The sequence below is a fragment of the Schistocerca americana genome, unplaced genomic scaffold, assembly GCF_021461395.2.
Source record: "Schistocerca americana isolate TAMUIC-IGC-003095 unplaced genomic scaffold, iqSchAmer2.1 HiC_scaffold_776, whole genome shotgun sequence".
Taxonomy (NCBI): Eukaryota; Metazoa; Arthropoda; class Insecta; order Orthoptera; family Acrididae; genus Schistocerca; species Schistocerca americana.
In genome coordinates, this window is record NW_025726540.1 from 16,517 (window position 1) to 38,470 (window position 21,954).

The 21,954-nt window shown below is 52.2% G+C and overlaps 25 non-coding genes across 25 annotated transcripts; all 25 read left to right on the plus strand.

The window, feature by feature from the left end:
- The first annotated feature begins 391 nt into the window (after nt 1-391).
- On the plus strand, nt 392-473 carry Trnal-uag. The gene has a single exon. It is a non-coding gene; the product is annotated as a tRNA-Leu (tRNA).
- A 445-nt stretch (nt 474-918) lies between these two features.
- Trnae-cuc lies at nt 919-990 on the plus strand. The gene has a single exon. It is a non-coding gene; the product is annotated as a tRNA-Glu (tRNA).
- Nucleotides 991-1,364: 374 nt separating this feature from the next.
- On the plus strand, nt 1,365-1,436 carry Trnah-gug. Its single transcript has one exon. It is a non-coding gene; the product is annotated as a tRNA-His (tRNA).
- A 751-nt stretch (nt 1,437-2,187) lies between these two features.
- On the plus strand, nt 2,188-2,269 carry Trnal-uag. Its single transcript has one exon. It is a non-coding gene; the product is annotated as a tRNA-Leu (tRNA).
- A 445-nt stretch (nt 2,270-2,714) lies between these two features.
- Nucleotides 2,715-2,786, plus strand: Trnae-cuc. Its single transcript has one exon. It is a non-coding gene; the product is annotated as a tRNA-Glu (tRNA).
- Nucleotides 2,787-3,160: 374 nt separating this feature from the next.
- Trnah-gug lies at nt 3,161-3,232 on the plus strand. Its single transcript has one exon. It is a non-coding gene; the product is annotated as a tRNA-His (tRNA).
- Nucleotides 3,233-3,983: 751 nt separating this feature from the next.
- Nucleotides 3,984-4,065, plus strand: Trnal-uag. Its single transcript has one exon. It is a non-coding gene; the product is annotated as a tRNA-Leu (tRNA).
- Nucleotides 4,066-4,510: 445 nt separating this feature from the next.
- On the plus strand, nt 4,511-4,582 carry Trnae-cuc. The gene has a single exon. It is a non-coding gene; the product is annotated as a tRNA-Glu (tRNA).
- Nucleotides 4,583-4,956: 374 nt separating this feature from the next.
- On the plus strand, nt 4,957-5,028 carry Trnah-gug. Its single transcript has one exon. It is a non-coding gene; the product is annotated as a tRNA-His (tRNA).
- Nucleotides 5,029-5,779: 751 nt separating this feature from the next.
- Nucleotides 5,780-5,861, plus strand: Trnal-uag. The gene has a single exon. It is a non-coding gene; the product is annotated as a tRNA-Leu (tRNA).
- Nucleotides 5,862-6,306: 445 nt separating this feature from the next.
- Trnae-cuc lies at nt 6,307-6,378 on the plus strand. The gene has a single exon. It is a non-coding gene; the product is annotated as a tRNA-Glu (tRNA).
- Nucleotides 6,379-6,752: 374 nt separating this feature from the next.
- Trnah-gug lies at nt 6,753-6,824 on the plus strand. Its single transcript has one exon. It is a non-coding gene; the product is annotated as a tRNA-His (tRNA).
- Nucleotides 6,825-7,575: 751 nt separating this feature from the next.
- Trnal-uag lies at nt 7,576-7,657 on the plus strand. The gene has a single exon. It is a non-coding gene; the product is annotated as a tRNA-Leu (tRNA).
- Nucleotides 7,658-8,102: 445 nt separating this feature from the next.
- Trnae-cuc lies at nt 8,103-8,174 on the plus strand. Its single transcript has one exon. It is a non-coding gene; the product is annotated as a tRNA-Glu (tRNA).
- Nucleotides 8,175-8,548: 374 nt separating this feature from the next.
- Trnah-gug lies at nt 8,549-8,620 on the plus strand. The gene has a single exon. It is a non-coding gene; the product is annotated as a tRNA-His (tRNA).
- A 751-nt stretch (nt 8,621-9,371) lies between these two features.
- Trnal-uag lies at nt 9,372-9,453 on the plus strand. The gene has a single exon. It is a non-coding gene; the product is annotated as a tRNA-Leu (tRNA).
- A 445-nt stretch (nt 9,454-9,898) lies between these two features.
- Nucleotides 9,899-9,970, plus strand: Trnae-cuc. The gene has a single exon. It is a non-coding gene; the product is annotated as a tRNA-Glu (tRNA).
- A 374-nt stretch (nt 9,971-10,344) lies between these two features.
- Trnah-gug lies at nt 10,345-10,416 on the plus strand. The gene has a single exon. It is a non-coding gene; the product is annotated as a tRNA-His (tRNA).
- A 7,720-nt stretch (nt 10,417-18,136) lies between these two features.
- Trnal-uag lies at nt 18,137-18,218 on the plus strand. The gene has a single exon. It is a non-coding gene; the product is annotated as a tRNA-Leu (tRNA).
- A 445-nt stretch (nt 18,219-18,663) lies between these two features.
- Nucleotides 18,664-18,735, plus strand: Trnae-cuc. Its single transcript has one exon. It is a non-coding gene; the product is annotated as a tRNA-Glu (tRNA).
- A 374-nt stretch (nt 18,736-19,109) lies between these two features.
- Trnah-gug lies at nt 19,110-19,181 on the plus strand. Its single transcript has one exon. It is a non-coding gene; the product is annotated as a tRNA-His (tRNA).
- Nucleotides 19,182-19,928: 747 nt separating this feature from the next.
- On the plus strand, nt 19,929-20,010 carry Trnal-uag. The gene has a single exon. It is a non-coding gene; the product is annotated as a tRNA-Leu (tRNA).
- Nucleotides 20,011-20,455: 445 nt separating this feature from the next.
- Nucleotides 20,456-20,527, plus strand: Trnae-cuc. The gene has a single exon. It is a non-coding gene; the product is annotated as a tRNA-Glu (tRNA).
- A 374-nt stretch (nt 20,528-20,901) lies between these two features.
- Nucleotides 20,902-20,973, plus strand: Trnah-gug. Its single transcript has one exon. It is a non-coding gene; the product is annotated as a tRNA-His (tRNA).
- Nucleotides 20,974-21,720: 747 nt separating this feature from the next.
- On the plus strand, nt 21,721-21,802 carry Trnal-uag. Its single transcript has one exon. It is a non-coding gene; the product is annotated as a tRNA-Leu (tRNA).
- Nucleotides 21,803-21,954: the final 152 nt, after the last annotated feature.

Sequence of the window (21,954 nt, forward strand, 5' to 3'; positions counted from 1 at the left end):
GCCGGGGGCTTTGCTGTGATCGCGTTAAGCTGCCGCTTTTTCTTCAAGTGTAACCTCCTTGAGCTCACATATGTTTGATACATGGAGCATTCTAGTTCCGCCTGACAGTTACAGCTACGATACTTTAGTGGTTACGGAAAGCCCAGGTTCGAAACCTGGTCACGGCACGAAAACGTCTCTTGACGCTGTCTCCTTAACTGCGACAGCTACAGACAAGTGGCGTCGCTACCATACGGCGGGCACGGCTTTTTCTTGCTGTGGATGGATGGCCTAAAGAGACGCTTCCAGTGGGAGAGCAGTGGAAATACATGGCACGGCGATTGCCAAGATACTTCCATTTCGAAGTGATCTTTGTAGTACAAAGGAAACGTTTTGCGGCTGCTGCTCCAACGGTAACGTGGCCGAGCGGTCTAAGGCGCTGGTTTTAGGCACCAGTCTCTTCGGAGGCGTGGGTTCGAATCCCACAGTTGCCACTTTTTACGTCTCATTTTTGTGCCGTTGCGGTGTGTTCTCGTGGGGTAGGACGCAGCTCTTGTGACGCGCGTGTTGTGTAGGTAGCGTGGCCGAGCGGTCTAAGGCGCTGGTTTCAGGCACCATTCTCTTCGGAGGCGTGGGTTCCAATCCCACAGCTGCCAAACGTGTAATGTTTCCTGTGTCGAAGGCAGGTGCACTCATTGCCCGCAAAGGAAACAGCACAACAAGGCGTGAGCGTCTGCTTGGTGAATTGCCGTAGAACAGTGCGTGGTGCAACGACAGGATTTGTAGGCACCTTTTGCTCTCATCATTGCTGGCGTCCGTCTCCACGAAATGCGTCCGTGGCACGCCGTTCTATAACGCGAGAGAGTGGATTTTTTACAGTTGTCGTCAGTTAACCGTGGGTGGCTGCTGCGTTCGCTGGAAAGAGCACTGCCGTCGTTATCCGGTGTGGTCTAGTGGCTAGGATACCTGGCTCTCACCCAGGAGGCCCGGGTTCGATTCCCGGTACCGGAATCGCGCGTTTTTGTTGCTCCTCTTATGCGACTTGTCTCGACTTTGCTCGACTGACGCTACGCTGACGCGTGCAGAAAGCTACCTTAAGTATGATTCACGGCAACACCTGACGGCGAGAGAGATGAAGCGTCTATCCACTTGTTATCCAGCCACATACCTGTAGTCAAGAGGCTTGGGGGACTGCAAGACATTGCCACGGAGGTGAATGCAGCTAACCACTGTAGTTAGTGTCCTGACAGCGCAGGCACGTTCATTTGCTCGTATACATGTGATGGAGACCGTGTCTCACACTGCTGTGGCGTACACCTTGGCCTAGGCTCTGCTGTGTATCGCCACTTGCATTACAGGCAGCTGCTTTCGCGGGCGCGTCCGTGGCCGTGATCGTCTAGTGGTTAGGACATTGCGTTGTGGCCGCAATAACCCAGGTTCGAATCCTGGTCACGGCAATTTTGAAAGTTTTGCCTTGCTGCCGTTGCAATGACGAGTACTCGAAATGACAGTACTCTCTTGATTTTTTCACTCGTGTTCCGCAGGCCGCAGTTTGCCCTACCACTTCATCCCCAACACGTAATGTCGCCTCCCAGAGCGCAGACGTCCGCTGCTCTCTGTAGTCGAAAAGGGCAGTTGTTTGAAGTGCGATGGATGAGCAGCCAGTCCCAGCAGAACAGGAAGCTGTGGCGTGCACTGTTTGTACAAATGCTAGGAACACTGGCGCACCAAGCAGCGCATGTAGCGTGGCCGAGCGCTTTAAGGCGCTGGTTTAAGGCACCAGACTCTCTGTACGCGCGGTTTCGAATCCCGTAGCTGCCGGGGGCTTTGCTGTGATCGCGTTAAGCTGCCGCTTTTTCTTCAAGTGTAACCTCCTTGAGCTCACATATGTTTGATACATGGAGCATTCTAGTTCCGCCTGACAGTTACAGCTACGATACTTTAGTGGTTACGGAAAGCCCAGGTTCGAAACCTGGTCACGGCACGAAAACGTCTCTTGACGCTGTCTCCTTAACTGCGACAGCTACAGACAAGTGGCGTCGCTACCATACGGCGGGCACGGCTTTTTCTTGCTGTGGATGGATGGCCTAAAGAGACGCTTCCAGTGGGAGAGCAGTGGAAATACATGGCACGGCGATTGCCAAGATACTTCCATTTCGAAGTGATCTTTGTAGTACAAAGGAAACGTTTTGCGGCTGCTGCTCCAACGGTAACGTGGCCGAGCGGTCTAAGGCGCTGGTTTTAGGCACCAGTCTCTTCGGAGGCGTGGGTTCGAATCCCACAGTTGCCACTTTTTACGTCTCATTTTTGTGCCGTTGCGGTGTGTTCTCGTGGGGTAGGACGCAGCTCTTGTGACGCGCGTGTTGTGTAGGTAGCGTGGCCGAGCGGTCTAAGGCGCTGGTTTCAGGCACCATTCTCTTCGGAGGCGTGGGTTCCAATCCCACAGCTGCCAAACGTGTAATGTTTCCTGTGTCGAAGGCAGGTGCACTCATTGCCCGCAAAGGAAACAGCACAACAAGGCGTGAGCGTCTGCTTGGTGAATTGCCGTAGAACAGTGCGTGGTGCAACGACAGGATTTGTAGGCACCTTTTGCTCTCATCATTGCTGGCGTCCGTCTCCACGAAATGCGTCCGTGGCACGCCGTTCTATAACGCGAGAGAGTGGATTTTTTACAGTTGTCGTCAGTTAACCGTGGGTGGCTGCTGCGTTCGCTGGAAAGAGCACTGCCGTCGTTATCCGGTGTGGTCTAGTGGCTAGGATACCTGGCTCTCACCCAGGAGGCCCGGGTTCGATTCCCGGTACCGGAATCGCGCGTTTTTGTTGCTCCTCTTATGCGACTTGTCTCGACTTTGCTCGACTGACGCTACGCTGACGCGTGCAGAAAGCTACCTTAAGTATGATTCACGGCAACACCTGACGGCGAGAGAGATGAAGCGTCTATCCACTTGTTATCCAGCCACATACCTGTAGTCAAGAGGCTTGGGGGACTGCAAGACATTGCCACGGAGGTGAATGCAGCTAACCACTGTAGTTAGTGTCCTGACAGCGCAGGCACGTTCATTTGCTCGTATACATGTGATGGAGACCGTGTCTCACACTGCTGTGGCGTACACCTTGGCCTAGGCTCTGCTGTGTATCGCCACTTGCATTACAGGCAGCTGCTTTCGCGGGCGCGTCCGTGGCCGTGATCGTCTAGTGGTTAGGACATTGCGTTGTGGCCGCAATAACCCAGGTTCGAATCCTGGTCACGGCAATTTTGAAAGTTTTGCCTTGCTGCCGTTGCAATGACGAGTACTCGAAATGACAGTACTCTCTTGATTTTTTCACTCGTGTTCCGCAGGCCGCAGTTTGCCCTACCACTTCATCCCCAACACGTAATGTCGCCTCCCAGAGCGCAGACGTCCGCTGCTCTCTGTAGTCGAAAAGGGCAGTTGTTTGAAGTGCGATGGATGAGCAGCCAGTCCCAGCAGAACAGGAAGCTGTGGCGTGCACTGTTTGTACAAATGCTAGGAACACTGGCGCACCAAGCAGCGCATGTAGCGTGGCCGAGCGCTTTAAGGCGCTGGTTTAAGGCACCAGACTCTCTGTACGCGCGGTTTCGAATCCCGTAGCTGCCGGGGGCTTTGCTGTGATCGCGTTAAGCTGCCGCTTTTTCTTCAAGTGTAACCTCCTTGAGCTCACATATGTTTGATACATGGAGCATTCTAGTTCCGCCTGACAGTTACAGCTACGATACTTTAGTGGTTACGGAAAGCCCAGGTTCGAAACCTGGTCACGGCACGAAAACGTCTCTTGACGCTGTCTCCTTAACTGCGACAGCTACAGACAAGTGGCGTCGCTACCATACGGCGGGCACGGCTTTTTCTTGCTGTGGATGGATGGCCTAAAGAGACGCTTCCAGTGGGAGAGCAGTGGAAATACATGGCACGGCGATTGCCAAGATACTTCCATTTCGAAGTGATCTTTGTAGTACAAAGGAAACGTTTTGCGGCTGCTGCTCCAACGGTAACGTGGCCGAGCGGTCTAAGGCGCTGGTTTTAGGCACCAGTCTCTTCGGAGGCGTGGGTTCGAATCCCACAGTTGCCACTTTTTACGTCTCATTTTTGTGCCGTTGCGGTGTGTTCTCGTGGGGTAGGACGCAGCTCTTGTGACGCGCGTGTTGTGTAGGTAGCGTGGCCGAGCGGTCTAAGGCGCTGGTTTCAGGCACCATTCTCTTCGGAGGCGTGGGTTCCAATCCCACAGCTGCCAAACGTGTAATGTTTCCTGTGTCGAAGGCAGGTGCACTCATTGCCCGCAAAGGAAACAGCACAACAAGGCGTGAGCGTCTGCTTGGTGAATTGCCGTAGAACAGTGCGTGGTGCAACGACAGGATTTGTAGGCACCTTTTGCTCTCATCATTGCTGGCGTCCGTCTCCACGAAATGCGTCCGTGGCACGCCGTTCTATAACGCGAGAGAGTGGATTTTTTACAGTTGTCGTCAGTTAACCGTGGGTGGCTGCTGCGTTCGCTGGAAAGAGCACTGCCGTCGTTATCCGGTGTGGTCTAGTGGCTAGGATACCTGGCTCTCACCCAGGAGGCCCGGGTTCGATTCCCGGTACCGGAATCGCGCGTTTTTGTTGCTCCTCTTATGCGACTTGTCTCGACTTTGCTCGACTGACGCTACGCTGACGCGTGCAGAAAGCTACCTTAAGTATGATTCACGGCAACACCTGACGGCGAGAGAGATGAAGCGTCTATCCACTTGTTATCCAGCCACATACCTGTAGTCAAGAGGCTTGGGGGACTGCAAGACATTGCCACGGAGGTGAATGCAGCTAACCACTGTAGTTAGTGTCCTGACAGCGCAGGCACGTTCATTTGCTCGTATACATGTGATGGAGACCGTGTCTCACACTGCTGTGGCGTACACCTTGGCCTAGGCTCTGCTGTGTATCGCCACTTGCATTACAGGCAGCTGCTTTCGCGGGCGCGTCCGTGGCCGTGATCGTCTAGTGGTTAGGACATTGCGTTGTGGCCGCAATAACCCAGGTTCGAATCCTGGTCACGGCAATTTTGAAAGTTTTGCCTTGCTGCCGTTGCAATGACGAGTACTCGAAATGACAGTACTCTCTTGATTTTTTCACTCGTGTTCCGCAGGCCGCAGTTTGCCCTACCACTTCATCCCCAACACGTAATGTCGCCTCCCAGAGCGCAGACGTCCGCTGCTCTCTGTAGTCGAAAAGGGCAGTTGTTTGAAGTGCGATGGATGAGCAGCCAGTCCCAGCAGAACAGGAAGCTGTGGCGTGCACTGTTTGTACAAATGCTAGGAACACTGGCGCACCAAGCAGCGCATGTAGCGTGGCCGAGCGCTTTAAGGCGCTGGTTTAAGGCACCAGACTCTCTGTACGCGCGGTTTCGAATCCCGTAGCTGCCGGGGGCTTTGCTGTGATCGCGTTAAGCTGCCGCTTTTTCTTCAAGTGTAACCTCCTTGAGCTCACATATGTTTGATACATGGAGCATTCTAGTTCCGCCTGACAGTTACAGCTACGATACTTTAGTGGTTACGGAAAGCCCAGGTTCGAAACCTGGTCACGGCACGAAAACGTCTCTTGACGCTGTCTCCTTAACTGCGACAGCTACAGACAAGTGGCGTCGCTACCATACGGCGGGCACGGCTTTTTCTTGCTGTGGATGGATGGCCTAAAGAGACGCTTCCAGTGGGAGAGCAGTGGAAATACATGGCACGGCGATTGCCAAGATACTTCCATTTCGAAGTGATCTTTGTAGTACAAAGGAAACGTTTTGCGGCTGCTGCTCCAACGGTAACGTGGCCGAGCGGTCTAAGGCGCTGGTTTTAGGCACCAGTCTCTTCGGAGGCGTGGGTTCGAATCCCACAGTTGCCACTTTTTACGTCTCATTTTTGTGCCGTTGCGGTGTGTTCTCGTGGGGTAGGACGCAGCTCTTGTGACGCGCGTGTTGTGTAGGTAGCGTGGCCGAGCGGTCTAAGGCGCTGGTTTCAGGCACCATTCTCTTCGGAGGCGTGGGTTCCAATCCCACAGCTGCCAAACGTGTAATGTTTCCTGTGTCGAAGGCAGGTGCACTCATTGCCCGCAAAGGAAACAGCACAACAAGGCGTGAGCGTCTGCTTGGTGAATTGCCGTAGAACAGTGCGTGGTGCAACGACAGGATTTGTAGGCACCTTTTGCTCTCATCATTGCTGGCGTCCGTCTCCACGAAATGCGTCCGTGGCACGCCGTTCTATAACGCGAGAGAGTGGATTTTTTACAGTTGTCGTCAGTTAACCGTGGGTGGCTGCTGCGTTCGCTGGAAAGAGCACTGCCGTCGTTATCCGGTGTGGTCTAGTGGCTAGGATACCTGGCACTCACCCAGGAGGCCCGGGTTCGATTCCCGGTACCGGAATCGCGCGTTTTTGTTGCTCCTCTTATGCGACTTGTCTCGACTTTGCTCGACTGACGCTACGCTGACGCGTGCAGAAAGCTACCTTAAGTATGATTCACGGCAACACCTGACGGCGAGAGAGATGAAGCGTCTATCCACTTGTTATCCAGCCACATACCTGTAGTCAAGAGGCTTGGGGGACTGCAAGACATTGCCACGGAGGTGAATGCAGCTAACCACTGTAGTTAGTGTCCTGACAGCGCAGGCACGTTCATTTGCTCGTATACATGTGATGGAGACCGTGTCTCACACTGCTGTGGCGTACACCTTGGCCTAGGCTCTGCTGTGTATCGCCACTTGCATTACAGGCAGCTGCTTTCGCGGGCGCGTCCGTGGCCGTGATCGTCTAGTGGTTAGGACATTGCGTTGTGGCCGCAATAACCCAGGTTCGAATCCTGGTCACGGCAATTTTGAAAGTTTTGCCTTGCTGCCGTTGCAATGACGAGTACTCGAAATGACAGTACTCTCTTGATTTTTTCACTCGTGTTCCGCAGGCCGCAGTTTGCCCTACCACTTCATCCCCAACACGTAATGTCGCCTCCCAGAGCGCAGACGTCCGCTGCTCTCTGTAGTCGAAAAGGGCAGTTGTTTGAAGTGCGATGGATGAGCAGCCAGTCCCAGCAGAACAGGAAGCTGTGGCGTGCACTGTTTGTACAAATGCTAGGAACACTGGCGCACCAAGCAGCGCATGTAGCGTGGCCGAGCGCTTTAAGGCGCTGGTTTAAGGCACCAGACTCTCTGTACGCGCGGTTTCGAATCCCGTAGCTGCCGGGGGCTTTGCTGTGATCGCGTTAAGCTGCCGCTTTTTCTTCAAGTGTAACCTCCTTGAGCTCACATATGTTTGATACATGGAGCATTCTAGTTCCGCCTGACAGTTACAGCTACGATACTTTAGTGGTTACGGAAAGCCCAGGTTCGAAACCTGGTCACGGCACGAAAACGTCTCTTGACGCTGTCTCCTTAACTGCGACAGCTACAGACAAGTGGCGTCGCTACCATACGGCGGGCACGGCTTTTTCTTGCTGTGGATGGATGGCCTAAAGAGACGCTTCCAGTGGGAGAGCAGTGGAAATACATGGCACGGCGATTGCCAAGATACTTCCATTTCGAAGTGATCTTTGTAGTACAAAGGAAACGTTTTGCGGCTGCTGCTCCAACGGTAACGTGGCCGAGCGGTCTAAGGCGCTGGTTTTAGGCACCAGTCTCTTCGGAGGCGTGGGTTCGAATCCCACAGTTGCCACTTTTTACGTCTCATTTTTGTGCCGTTGCGGTGTGTTCTCGTGGGGTAGGACGCAGCTCTTGTGACGCGCGTGTTGTGTAGGTAGCGTGGCCGAGCGGTCTAAGGCGCTGGTTTCAGGCACCATTCTCTTCGGAGGCGTGGGTTCCAATCCCACAGCTGCCAAACGTGTAATGTTTCCTGTGTCGAAGGCAGGTGCACTCATTGCCCGCAAAGGAAACAGCACAACAAGGCGTGAGCGTCTGCTTGGTGAATTGCCGTAGAACAGTGCGTGGTGCAACGACAGGATTTGTAGGCACCTTTTGCTCTCATCATTGCTGGCGTCCGTCTCCACGAAATGCGTCCGTGGCACGCCGTTCTATAACGCGAGAGAGTGGATTTTTTACAGTTGTCGTCAGTTAACCGTGGGTGGCTGCTGCGTTCGCTGGAAAGAGCACTGCCGTCGTTATCCGGTGTGGTCTAGTGGCTAGGATACCTGGCACTCACCCAGGAGGCCCGGGTTCGATTCCCGGTACCGGAATCGCGCGTTTTTGTTGCTCCTCTTATGCGACTTGTCTCGACTTTGCTCGACTGACGCTACGCTGACGCGTGCAGAAAGCTACCTTAAGTATGATTCACGGCAACACCTGACGGCGAGAGAGATGAAGCGTCTATCCACTTGTTATCCAGCCACATACCTGTAGTCAAGAGGCTTGGGGGACTGCAAGACATTGCCACGGAGGTGAATGCAGCTAACCACTGTAGTTAGTGTCCTGACAGCGCAGGCACGTTCATTTGCTCGTATACATGTGATGGAGACCGTGTCTCACACTGCTGTGGCGTACACCTTGGCCTAGGCTCTGCTGTGTATCGCCACTTGCATTACAGGCAGCTGCTTTCGCGGGCGCGTCCGTGGCCGTGATCGTCTAGTGGTTAGGACATTGCGTTGTGGCCGCAATAACCCAGGTTCGAATCCTGGTCACGGCAATTTTGAAAGTTTTGCCTTGCTGCCGTTGCAATGACGAGTACTCGAAATGACAGTACTCTCTTGATTTTTTCACTCGTGTTCCGCAGGCCGCAGTTTGCCCTACCACTTCATCCCCAACACGTAATGTCGCCTCCCAGAGCGCAGACGTCCGCTGCTCTCTGTAGTCGAAAAGGGCAGTTGTTTGAAGTGCGATGGATGAGCAGCCAGTCCCAGCAGAACAGGAAGCTGTGGCGTGCACTGTTTGTACAAATGCTAGGAACACTGGCGCACCAAGCAGCGCATGTAGCGTGGCCGAGCGCTTTAAGGCGCTGGTTTAAGGCACCAGACTCTCTGTACGCGCGGTTTCGAATCCCGTAGCTGCCGGGGGCTTTGCTGTGATCGCGTTAAGCTGCCGCTTTTTCTTCAAGTGTAACCTCCTTGAGCTCACATATGTTTGATACATGGAGCATTCTAGTTCCGCCTGACAGTTACAGCTACGATACTTTAGTGGTTACGGAAAGCCCAGGTTCGAAACCTGGTCACGGCACGAAAACGTCTCTTGACGCTGTCTCCTTAACTGCGACAGCTACAGACAAGTGGCGTCGCTACCATACGGCGGGCACGGCTTTTTCTTGCTGTGGATGGATGGCCTAAAGAGACGCTTCCAGTGGGAGAGCAGTGGAAATACATGGCACGGCGATTGCCAAGATACTTCCATTTCGAAGTGATCTTTGTAGTACAAAGGAAACGTTTTGCGGCTGCTGCTCCAACGGTAACGTGGCCGAGCGGTCTAAGGCGCTGGTTTTAGGCACCAGTCTCTTCGGAGGCGTGGGTTCGAATCCCACAGTTGCCACTTTTTACGTCTCATTTTTGTGCCGTTGCGGTGTGTTCTCGTGGGGTAGGACGCAGCTCTTGTGACGCGCGTGTTGTGTAGGTAGCGTGGCCGAGCGGTCTAAGGCGCTGGTTTCAGGCACCATTCTCTTCGGAGGCGTGGGTTCCAATCCCACAGCTGCCAAACGTGTAATGTTTCCTGTGTCGAAGGCAGGTGCACTCATTGCCCGCAAAGGAAACAGCACAACAAGGCGTGAGCGTCTGCTTGGTGAATTGCCGTAGAACAGTGCGTGGTGCAACGACAGGATTTGTAGGCACCTTTTGCTCTCATCATTGCTGGCGTCCGTCTCCACGAAATGCGTCCGTGGCACGCCGTTCTATAACGCGAGAGAGTGGATTTTTTACAGTTGTCGTCAGTTAACCGTGGGTGGCTGCTGCGTTCGCTGGAAAGAGCACTGCCGTCGTTATCCGGTGTGGTCTAGTGGCTAGGATACCTGGCTCTCACCCAGGAGGCCCGGGTTCGATTCCCGGTACCGGAATCGCGCGTTTTTGTTGCTCCTCTTATGCGACTTGTCTCGACTTTGCTCGACTGACGCTACGCTGACGCGTGCAGAAAGCTACCTTAAGTATGATTCACGGCAACACCTGACGGCGAGAGAGATGAAGCGTCTATCCACTTGTTATCCAGCCACATACCTGTAGTCAAGAGGCTTGGGGGACTGCAAGACATTGCCACGGAGGTGAATGCAGCTAACCACTGTAGTTAGTGTCCTGACAGCGCAGGCACGTTCATTTGCTCGTATACATGTGATGGAGACCGTGTCTCACACTGCTGTGGCGTACACCTTGGCCTAGGCTCTGCTGTGTATCGCCACTTGCATTACAGGCAGCTGCTTTCGCGGGCGCGTCCGTGGCCGTGATCGTCTAGTGGTTAGGACATTGCGTTGTGGCCGCAATAACCCAGGTTCGAATCCTGGTCACGGCAATTTTGAAAGTTTTGCCTTGCTGCCGTTGCAATGACGAGTACTCGAAATGACAGTACTCTCTTGATTTTTTCACTCGTGTTCCGCAGGCCGCAGTTTGCCCTACCACTTCATCCCCAACACGTAATGTCGCCTCCCAGAGCGCAGACGTCCGCTGCTCTCTGTAGTCGAAAAGGGCAGTTGTTTGAAGTGCGATGGATGAGCAGCCAGTCCCAGCAGAACAGGAAGCTGTGGCGTGCACTGTTTGTACAAATGCTAGGAACACTGGCGCACCAAGCAGCGCATGTAGCGTGGCCGAGCGCTTTAAGGCGCTGGTTTAAGGCACCAGACTCTCTGTAGGCGCGGTTTCGAATCCCGTAGCTGCCGGGGGCTTTGCTGTGATCGCGTTAAGCTGCCGCTTTTTCTTCAAGTGTAACCTCCTTGAGCTCACATATGTTTGATACATGGAGCATTCTAGTTCCGCCTGACAGTTACAGCTACGATACTTTAGTGGTTACGGAAAGCCCAGGTTCGAAACCTGGTCACGGCACGAAAACGTCTCTTGACGCTGTCTCCTTAACTGCGACAGCTACAGACAAGTGGCGTCGCTACCATACGGCGGGCACGGCTTTTTCTTGCTGTGGATGGATGGCCTAAAGAGACGCTTCCAGTGGGAGAGCAGTGGAAATACATGGCACGGCGATTGCCAAGATACTTCCATTTCGAAGTGATCTTTGTAGTACAAAGGAAACGTTTTGCGGCTGCTGCTCCAACGGTAACGTGGCCGAGCGGTCTAAGGCGCTGGTTTCAGGCACCATTCTCTTCGGAGGCGTGGGTTCCAATCCCACAGCTGCCAAACGTGTAATGTTTCCTGTGTCGAAGGCAGGTGCACTCATTGCCCGCAAAGGAAACAGCACAACAAGGCGTGAGCGTCTGCTTGGTGAATTGCCGTAGAACAGTGCGTGGTGCAACGACAGGATTTGTAGGCACCTTTTGCTCTCATCATTGCTGGCGTCCGTCTCCACGAAATGCGTCCGTGGCACGCCGTTCTATAACGCGAGAGAGTGGATTTTTTACAGTTGTCGTCAGTTAACCGTGGGTGGCTGCTGCGTTCGCTGGAAAGAGCACTGCCGTCGTTATCCGGTGTGGTCTAGTGGCTGTTCCGCCGCGGCCGCGGCCGTGTGCAGACGTGCGGTGGTGGTCGCTTCGCCTGTGCTTAAGAGCGCACGCAGCTGTTGGTACTGTAAGTACTACTTCACGAAAGTGATGGAGGATGAGTTGAGACGTTACACGCTACGATTTGGATTTCCGTATGGATATGCTCGACCACAGGTTCACGAACTCCTTGACTGGTTTTACGATCGATTAGGACTGCGAGATGACGAAGTTCTTGGGTTTTCGTATGATTTTCTTGCGAACGCTGTTTATGTAAAATTGATTAGTGACGATCCTTGCGTTCGTATTATGACCCTCACGGAAGGCACTGCTGATTTTGTGAATTCTAAAGCCGAAATTTGTAAAGTGTCTGTTAGTCATGCTGGACTAGGGCTACGAACCGTCCGTATATTTAATCTGCCTTTCGAAGTTAGCTTCGATAGAATTCGGCAAGCTTTGTCTCCCTACGGTAATGTCTTGCAAATTCATGCCGAGCAATGGAGGGGTTACAAACATTTCAATGTTGATAACGGCGTTCGGAATGCGAAAATTGATTTAACGAAGCACATCCCGTCCAACATTTTGGTGCAGGGTTTTCGAGCGCTGGTGATGTACGACGGACAACCGCGAACTTGCGTAATATGTGGTTCTACCGACCATTTAAAATCTGCTTGTCCCCGTGTCCGGGCGGGTCGCCGAGGAATGCAACATCGTCTTACACCTCTCGATGGGCACGATGGCAATCGGTTGTCTTACGCGCAGACATTGATGGAGTCGCCTACGACACAACCGACGCTCCCCCAACAGGCTGCGGTGACCCCAGACGACGGCGCGGTCATTGTCAACAACTCTGCGGCAACCCCCGAATGTCCCGTTCGTAGTGATGTCACCGATATCGACAGCCACGCTGCACACCTGCAGGTTTCCCCGACTGTCGGCCTTCGTGCCGACCATGCAGGACCGACTCCCGTCCCTACTCCAACTACGTCCGTCGCGCTGAAACAGTTGTCGGATGGTGGCGAGAGGTCGCGCGTTTCTTGCCCCCCTGACGTTGCGCCCCCCACGCCCCTCCCTCTCGGCAGTGACCTATCTGAGGAAGGGTCTACACCCAGCCTCTTGACGGACGTCAAAACCGTTTCTGACGCCGACGCACCTCCCCCAAGAACTGGGAAATCTAAGCGGTCGGCACGGAAGCAGAGTGCGGAGGAGATCCGCACTCTGGAAAAGAAACTGCAGCGCACTATAAAGCAGATCCGAAAAGACGGCAGTGAACGCGGCGGCACAGATGAAATGGGTTCCGTCGCGCACCACGTGGGGGAGGCCGATATGGAGATGCATGTCGACAGTCCGAGTCCTGAGCTGATGGATACTGGCCATCAGCATACGCCAGCCGAGAAGTCTTGGGCAGACGAAAGTGAATAACACGGACCCTTTCTATCCCCACCATGCAAGATTATAAACTTGCCACAGTTAATTTAAATAGGATCGCATCCGATGTCAAACTTAAATGCTTGACCGACTATCTATATGCCGCCGATATAGATATAGTTTTCTTCCAAGAAGTTGTGTCCCCCAAGGTTGGAGAAATACCTGGGTATGATGCCATTTTAAATCTTGGCACTGAGGCGGGCACTGCGATTTTATTCAAAGCTGGCATCGCTTACCAACCTACAGCGATTTTAGAAACGGGACGCGGCATTGCCGCCCAATTACAGGATTTGCTTCTCCTGAACGTGTACGCCCCGACAGGGTCCGCTGGCAGAAGGGACAGAAGTGAATTTTTTAGGGCTGAAGTTGTGACCTTATTGCCGAACGTTCGACTGAAGATCATCCTGGGTGGGGATTTCAACTGCGTTTTACGCAACGAAGATCAAAGTCCGCATTTTAATTTTTGTCCCGAGCTACTAACGTTAACAGATGGACTGCATTTACGAGATAGTTGGTGTCACCTTCGACCACACACGATGGGATATACCTATGTGAGCGCTGCTTCTTCTAGCCGTCTGGATAGGTTTTATGTTTCTCAAGATCTTTTACATACCATTCGTGATTGTGAACTATGGCCGCTCAGTTTTAGTGACCACTCCGCATACCATCTAACGATTCGGCATGTGCGGCAGAAGACATTTTTGGGACGCGGCACGTGGCAGCTGAATGTCTCGCTGCTCGATGAAGCGGATTTACGGCGTTGCCTCGTTGACACCTGGCAGCAGTGCCTCCAGAGGCAAGCTCGGTATAGGGAGCGCGTTCTATGGTGGACGGAGTTTGTTAAGCCGCGGATTAAGAAATGTATTTGGCAGTTTGCCAGGACCAGGGCTTATTGGAGGAAACGGTCTCTAGAATTTTATTTCCTCGGTTTACGCCAGCTGTACAGCGATCCATCTGCTTTGTCCGACAACCTGATCCGCATCAAGCGTATCAAAGCCAAAATTACTGCTTTAGTTCGTGAAGCACTTGTTGGCACTCGGGTCCGATCGCGCTCTTCTGATGACGTCTCCCACGAGTCCGCATCGTTATTCCATCTCATACGGGAAACCAAACGTGGTAAACAAAAAATTATTGCTCATCTGAAGGATGCTGGCGGGAATCTGTACAATGAACAGGGTGCTATCAAGACGCATGTCTTCAATTATTTTCGACAACATTATTCCGAGTCAGATACCGATCTATCGGCGGGGGATGATTTTTTAAACGACATCGCCTCCACCGTGGATCAGGATGATAACGCTGCTCTCTTGGCCAATGTCACTAATTCTGAAGTTCAGTCCATCCTTGCGTGCGCTGCCAAGAACAAAGCTGCCGGCGTAGACGGCTTGCCGGTCGAATTTTATTCACGGTTCTGGGATGTGATCGGCGACGAATTGACCGCCTTGTATAACGAACTGTTATCGCATGCTGCCTTCCCCCCGCAGTTCACGGAAGGCATGGTTGTCCTGGTTCCTAAAACATCCAATCCGACTATGTTAAATGACTTTCGGCCAATTACGTTGCTTAACTCTGATTTCAAGATCTTGACTAGGATTATAAACACCAGGCTTAAAGTACTTCTTGGCAAAGTACTTGGCCCTTATCAGACGGGTGCAGTCAGTGGTCGATCGATGTTGAATGCCCTGTGTGAATATCGCGACCTGACTTATTTAACTTGGATTACCAACACTGATTTGGCGTTATTGTTTCTCGACTTCGATAAGGCGTTTGACAGAATTAATCACGGTTTTTTATTGCGCACAATGAGTCAAATGGGATTCAACGAGCGTTTTCGACAGCTTATTCAGAAATGTATCTGCGGAACGTCTTCACGCGTGAAGGTTAACGGCCAGTTAACCGCCCCCGTGCCCATACGACAAGCAGTGCGACAAGGGTGCCCCCTTTCTATGACGTTATTCTCGATCGCTATAGAGCCACTTCTTAAAAAGTTTTACGTAACTTTACACGGGTTGCAAACGTTAAACACCAAAACGGTCTGCCACGCCTATGCCGACGATATCAGTGTGCTTATTACTAACACCGAAGAGCTGGGGTCAGTTCGTCGGATAGTCCATCAGTACTCTGTCGCTTGTGGCGCTCGACTTAATGAGCGAAAGTCCAAAATCATGCCGTTAGGTCGCAACCCCAATTCTATCGATATTTCTTGGTTGGACAGGACCGCAGACCTGTGGCATCTAGGCCTGGTTATATCACCGAACCCCCACGCCATGCTCCACGTGAATTGGGAACGCAAGCTTACCATCTTACGTGCGATGATCAAAGAACATAACACGCGGTCTTTAGACCGGATGCAGAGGGCACAGTTTATTAATAGTTACGTTTTCAGTAAGCTCTATCACACTGCCGCTGTTTTACCAATCCCGACAGCCATTGCGAAAAAAATTTTAGCACTTGCTTGCTGGTATGTCTGGAGAGGGAACATCTTTAAAGTTTCCTTTAAAGCTACCTCGTTACTTCGTTCCCGAGGTGGCTTAGGCGTCAAAGACGTTGAATCCCAATGTGTGGCGACTTTTTTAACTCGTACTTCCCGCATACTACACAGTAACCCAAATAGTCTCACTGCACGGCTTTTCAACACCTTACGTCCAAAGGACTTGTCTGCGCCAACGTCTGTGGGACACATTCATCCTGAGCTTGGCTATATCCGGCGGTATTATGTGGAGCTCAGCTATGTTCAGGACAACCCGCATCCGTTCAACACGGCGGCGACCTATCTTGCTCTTACTAAACGGCAGCTGGATAATCCAATTGAGAAGAAATATTTAGGCAAAAACTGGAGAAATGTCTGGAAGAACATTAGTTTTCCGCTCCTTCGCTCCAGAGTTCGAGCTGTTTGGTATGACGCTGTCAATGAGGTGATTCCCACTGGAGAGAAATTGCACAAAATCAAGCTGCGGCCCACCCCGTTTTGTGAGAAGTGTAACCTAGTGGAAACGCTGCCGCATCTCTTCCACTGCAGGGATCAAACACAAATATGGCAGTGGACACGAAAGAAACTCGCTGTCATTAATAGGACGTCGGATACTTCCATTCAACTTCAAGACGCGCTCCAACCAGACTGGCAGCTTTATCCTCAATCTAAGAATAATAGTTACGTCTGGCTCATGGGCCAGTTCGTCTATTACATGCTTGTCCATACAACGCCAACGCTACACGATTATCAGATGTACCTCATCGAAGAGTACTATGCGATTAAGAAGTTGCGACAGTATAAAGAACAGTTTCAAAATTTTCTTACTATTGCTTTAAGTGATGGAAGACTTTAAGTTTACAGATCCATTGGACGGAGTTTTTCTTTTCTTATCTTTTCTTTTTCACTACTTTGTTACATTGTTATTGTTTCCATGGATTTGGTCGGCTCCGCACCATCAGCTGTGGGTGATTTGCATCATGGGTCAAACGACGGTACAGAGTGCACTGTGCACTCGGCCTCGAACATTTACTTGTCTTTGGATTTCCTTTTCATGTTCAAATGACAGCACTTTACTTTTGGTTCCGCAGGGCGACACCCAGAAGAGGCTCCTCATTTGTTTCCTTTCATTTCGCGTTATCTTTCATCAAAGCTGCACGACGATTTAGTACGAACCAGGAGTTTTCAGCAGCTTCTATTCTTCCTATCAAGAGGCTTTCCAAACCGGGAAATGGTTGTTTGGCATGTCCCTGCTCTATGGTGTCACCACGTTACCAGCGCTCCTCTTCCGACGCATGGCATGCTCAGGGTTTTGAGAAGCAGCAATCCACAATCAATCATCGGGAAACCGAATGCACAATACTAATCAACGACATGGAAACTGGGAAAATTATTCTACGTGAAGACCAACTTTGAGTATGTGCTGTGCTGGATTCATGGTGTGCTGCGTCCTCCAAAGACCAGACATGGATTTCTTTTTATCATTTTGTTTATATCTATACAAATAATGGAACGTACATGACGCCCCATTGCAGGTTAAACAAAATATAATAATACATACGTAACAATCAAATCAAATCACAAAACCATGCACTGGGTGCGGGGTATGGCGGTGGCATCGTGGCCAGGCCTCCGGATTGCGACCCCTGCCCGCTTTGCCGCCGGCTGCCAAGCACTCTAGTGCATACAAAAAAAAAAATAAAAAAAAAATAAAAAACAACAAAAAAATAATAATAAAAAGTAAAAAAAAGAGGTTAAAAAAAAAGATTAAAAAAAAAAAACTGCAGATCGAGAGGTCCCCGGTTCAATCCCGGGTGCCCCCTTCATTTTTCAAAAAAAAAAAAAAAAAAAAAAAAAAAAAAAAAAAAAAAAAAAAATCGTCTAGTGGTTAGGACATTGCGTTGTGGCCGCAATAACCCAGGTTCGAATCCTGGTCACGGCAATTTTGAAAGTTTTTGCCTTGCTGCCGTTGCAATGACGAGTACTCGAAATGACAGTACTCTCTTGACTTTTTCGGTCGTGTTCCGCAGGCCGCAGTTTGCCCTACCACTTCATCCCCAACACGTAATGTCGCCTCCCAGAGCGCAGACGTCCGCTGCTCTCTGTAGTCGAAAAGGGCAGTTGTTTGAAGTGCGATGGATGAGCAGCCAGTCCCAGCAGAACAGGAAGCTGTGGCGTGCACTGTTTGTACAAATGCTAGGAACACTGGCGCACCAAGCAGCGCATGTAGCGTGGCCGAGCGCTTTAAGGCGCTGGTTTCAGGCACCAGTCTCTCTGTAGGCGCGGTTTCGAGTCCCGTAGCTGCCGGGGGCTTTGCTGTGATCGCGTTAACCTGCCGCTTTTTCTTCAAGTGTAACCTCCTTGAGCTCACATATGTTTGATACATGGAGCATTCTAGCTCCGCCTGACAGTTACAGCTACGATACTTTAGTGGTTACGGAAAGCCCAGGTTCGAAACCTGGTCACGGCACGAAAACGTCTCTTGACGCTGTCTCCTTAACTGCGACAGCTACAGACAAGTGGCGTCGCTGCCACACGGCGGGCACGGCTTTTTCTTGCTGTGGATGGCCTAAAGAGACGCTTCCAGTGGGAGAGCAGTGGAAATACATGGCACGGCGATTGCCAAGATACTTCCATTTCGAAGTGATCTTTGTAGTACAAAGGAAACGTTTTGCGGCTGCTGCTCCAACGGTAACGTGGCCGAGCGGTCTAAGGCGCTGGTTTTAGGCACCAGTCTCTTCGGAGGCGTGGGTTCGAATCCCACCGTTGCCACTTTTTACATCTCATTTTTGTGCCGTTGCGGTGTGTTCTCGTGGGGTAGGACGCAGCTCTTGTGACGCGCGTGTTGTGTAGGTAGCGTGGCCGAGCGGTCTAAGGCGCTGGTTTCAGGCACCATTCTCTTCGGAGGCGTGGGTTCCAATCCCACAGCTGCCAAACGTGTAATGTTTCCTGTGTCGAAGGCAGATGCACTCATTGCCCGCAAAGGAAACAGCACAACAAGGCGTGAGCGTCTGCTTGGTGAATTGTCGTAGAACAGTGCGTGGTGCAACGACAGGATTTGTAGGCACCTTTTGCTCTCATCATTGCTGGCGTCCGTCTCCACGAAATGCGTCCGGAGCACGCCGTTCTATAACGCGAGAGAGTGGATTTTTTACAGTTGTCGTCAGTTAACCGTGGGTGGCTGCTGCGTTCGCTGGAAAGAGCACTGCCGTCGTTATCCGGTGTGGTCTAGTGGCTAGGATACCTGGCTCTCACCCAGGAGGCCCGGGTTCGATTCCCGGTACCGGAATCGCGCGTTTTTGTTGCTCCTCTTATGCGACTTGTCTCGACTTGGCTCGACTGACGCTACGCTGACGCGTGCAGAAAGCTACCTTAAGTATGATTCACGGCAACACCTGACGGCGAGAGAGATGAAGCGTCTATCCACTTGTTATCCAGCCACATACCTGTAGTCAAGAGGCTTGGGGGACTGCAAGACATTGCCACGGAGGTGAATGCAGCTAACCACTGTAGTTAGTGTCCTGACAGCGCAGGCACGTTCATTTGCTCGTATACATGTGATGGAGACCGTGTCTCACACTGCTGTGGCGTACACCTTGGCCTAGGCTCCGCTGTGTATCGCCACTTGCATTACAGGCAGCTGCTTTCGCGGGCGCGTCCGTGGCCGTGATCGTCTAGTGGTTAGGACATTGCGTTGTGGCCGCAATAACCCAGGTTCGAATCCTGGTCACGGCAATTTTGAAAGTTTTGCCTTGCTGCCGTTGCAATGACGAGTACTCGAAATGACAGTACTCTCTTGACTTTTTCGGTCGTGTTCCGCAGGCCGCAGTTTGCCCTACCACTTCATCCCCAACACGTAATGTCGCCTCCCAGAGCGCAGACGTCCGCTGCTCTCTGTAGTCGAAAAGGGCAGTTGTTTGAAGTGCGATGGATGAGCAGCCAGTCCCAGCAGAACAGGAAGCTGTGGCGTGCACTGTTTGTACAAATGCTAGGAACACTGGCGCACCAAGCAGCGCATGTAGCGTGGCCGAGCGCTTTAAGGCGCTGGTTTCAGGCACCAGTCTCTCTGTAGGCGCGGTTTCGAGTCCCGTAGCTGCCGGGGGCTTTGCTGTGATCGCGTTAACCTGCCGCTTTTTCTTCAAGTGTAACCTCCTTGAGCTCACATATGTTTGATACATGGAGCATTCTAGCTCCGCCTGACAGTTACAGCTACGATACTTTAGTGGTTACGGAAAGCCCAGGTTCGAAACCTGGTCACGGCACGAAAACGTCTCTTGACGCTGTCTCCTTAACTGCGACAGCTACAGACAAGTGGCGTCGCTGCCACACGGCGGGCACGGCTTTTTCTTGCTGTGGATGGCCTAAAGAGACGCTTCCAGTGGGAGAGCAGTGGAAATACATGGCACGGCGATTGCCAAGATACTTCCATTTCGAAGTGATCTTTGTAGTACAAAGGAAACGTTTTGCGGCTGCTGCTCCAACGGTAACGTGGCCGAGCGGTCTAAGGCGCTGGTTTTAGGCACCAGTCTCTTCGGAGGCGTGGGTTCGAATCCCACCGTTGCCACTTTTTACATCTCATTTTTGTGCCGTTGCGGTGTGTTCTCGTGGGGTAGGACGCAGCTCTTGTGACGCGCGTGTTGTGTAGGTAGCGTGGCCGAGCGGTCTAAGGCGCTGGTTTCAGGCACCATTCTCTTCGGAGGCGTGGGTTCCAATCCCACAGCTGCCAAACGTGTAATGTTTCCTGTGTCGAAGGCAGATGCACTCATTGCCCGCAAAGGAAACAGCACAACAAGGCGTGAGCGTCTGCTTGGTGAATTGTCGTAGAACAGTGCGTGGTGCAACGACAGGATTTGTAGGCACCTTTTGCTCTCATCATTGCTGGCGTCCGTCTCCACGAAATGCGTCCGGAGCACGCCGTTCTATAACGCGAGAGAGTGGATTTTTTACAGTTGTCGTCAGTTAACCGTGGGTGGCTGCTGCGTTCGCTGGAAAGAGCACTGCCGTCGTTATCCGGTGTGGTCTAGTGGCTAGGATACCTGGCTCTCACCCAGGAGGCCCGGGTTCGATTCCCGGTACCGGAATCGCGCGTTTTTGTTGCTCCTCTTATGCGACTTGTCTCGACTTGGCTCGACTGACGCTACGCTGACGCGTGCAGAAAGCTACCTTAAGTATGATTCACGGCAACACCTGACGGCGAGAGAGATGAAGCGTCTATCCACTTGTTATCCAGCCACATACCTGTAGTCAAGAGGCTTGGGGGACTGCAAGACATTGCCACGGAGGTGAATGCAGCTAACCACTGTAGTTAGTGTCCTGACAGCGCAGGCACGTTCATTTGCTCGTATACATGTGATGGAGACCGTGTCTCACACTGCTGTGGCGTACACCTTGGCCTAGGCTCCGCTGTGTATCGCCACTTGCATTACAGGCAGCTGCTTTCGCGGGCGCGTCCGTGGCCGTGATCGTCTAGTGGTTAGGACATTGCGTTGTGGCCGCAATAACCCAGGTTCGAATCCTGGTCACGGCAATTTTGAAAGTTTTGCCTTGCTGCCGTTGCAATGACGAGTACTCGAAATGACAGTACTCTCTTGACTTTTTCGGTCGTGTTCCGCAGGCCGCAGTTTGCCCTACCACTTCATCCCCAACACGTAATGTCGCCTCCCAGAGCGCAGACGTCCGCTGCTCTCTGTAGTCGAAAAGGGCAGTTGTTTGAAGTGCGATGGATGAGCAGCCAGTCCCAGCAGAACAGGAAGCTGTGGCGTGCACTGTTTGTACAAATGCTAGGAACACTGGCGCACCAAGCAGCGCATGTAGCGTGGCCGAGCGCTTTAAGGCGCTGGTTTCAGGCACCAGTCTCTCTGTAGGCGCGGTTTCGAGTCCCGTAGCTGCCGGGGGCTTTGCTGTGATCGCGTTAACCTGCCGCTTTTTCTTCAAGTGTAACCTCCTTGAGCTCACATATGTTTGATACATGGAGCATTCTAGCTCCGCCTGACAGTTACAGCTACGATACTTTAGTGGTTACGGAAAGCCCAGGTTCGAAACCTGGTCACGGCACGAAAACGTCTCTTGACGCTGTCTCCTTAACTGCGACAGCTACAGACAAGTGGCGTCGCTGCCACACGGCGGGCACGGCTTTTTCTTGCTGTGGATGGCCTAAAGAGACGCTTCCAGTGGGAGAGCAGTGGAAATACATGGCACGGCGATTGCCAAGATACTTCCATTTCGAAGTGATCTTTGTAGTACAAAGGAAACGTTTTGCGGCTGCTGCTCCAACGGTAACGTGGCCGAGCGGTCTAAGGCGCTGGTTTTAGGCACCAGTCTCTTCGGAGGCGTGGGTTCGAATCCCACCGTTGCCACTTTTTACATCTCATTTTTGTGCCGTTGCGGTGTGTTCTCGTGGGGTAGGACGCAGCTCTTGTGACGCGCGTGTTGTGTAGGTAGCGTGGCCGAGCGGTCTAAGGCGCTGGTTTCAGGCACCATTCTCTTCGGAGGCGTGGGTTCCAATCCC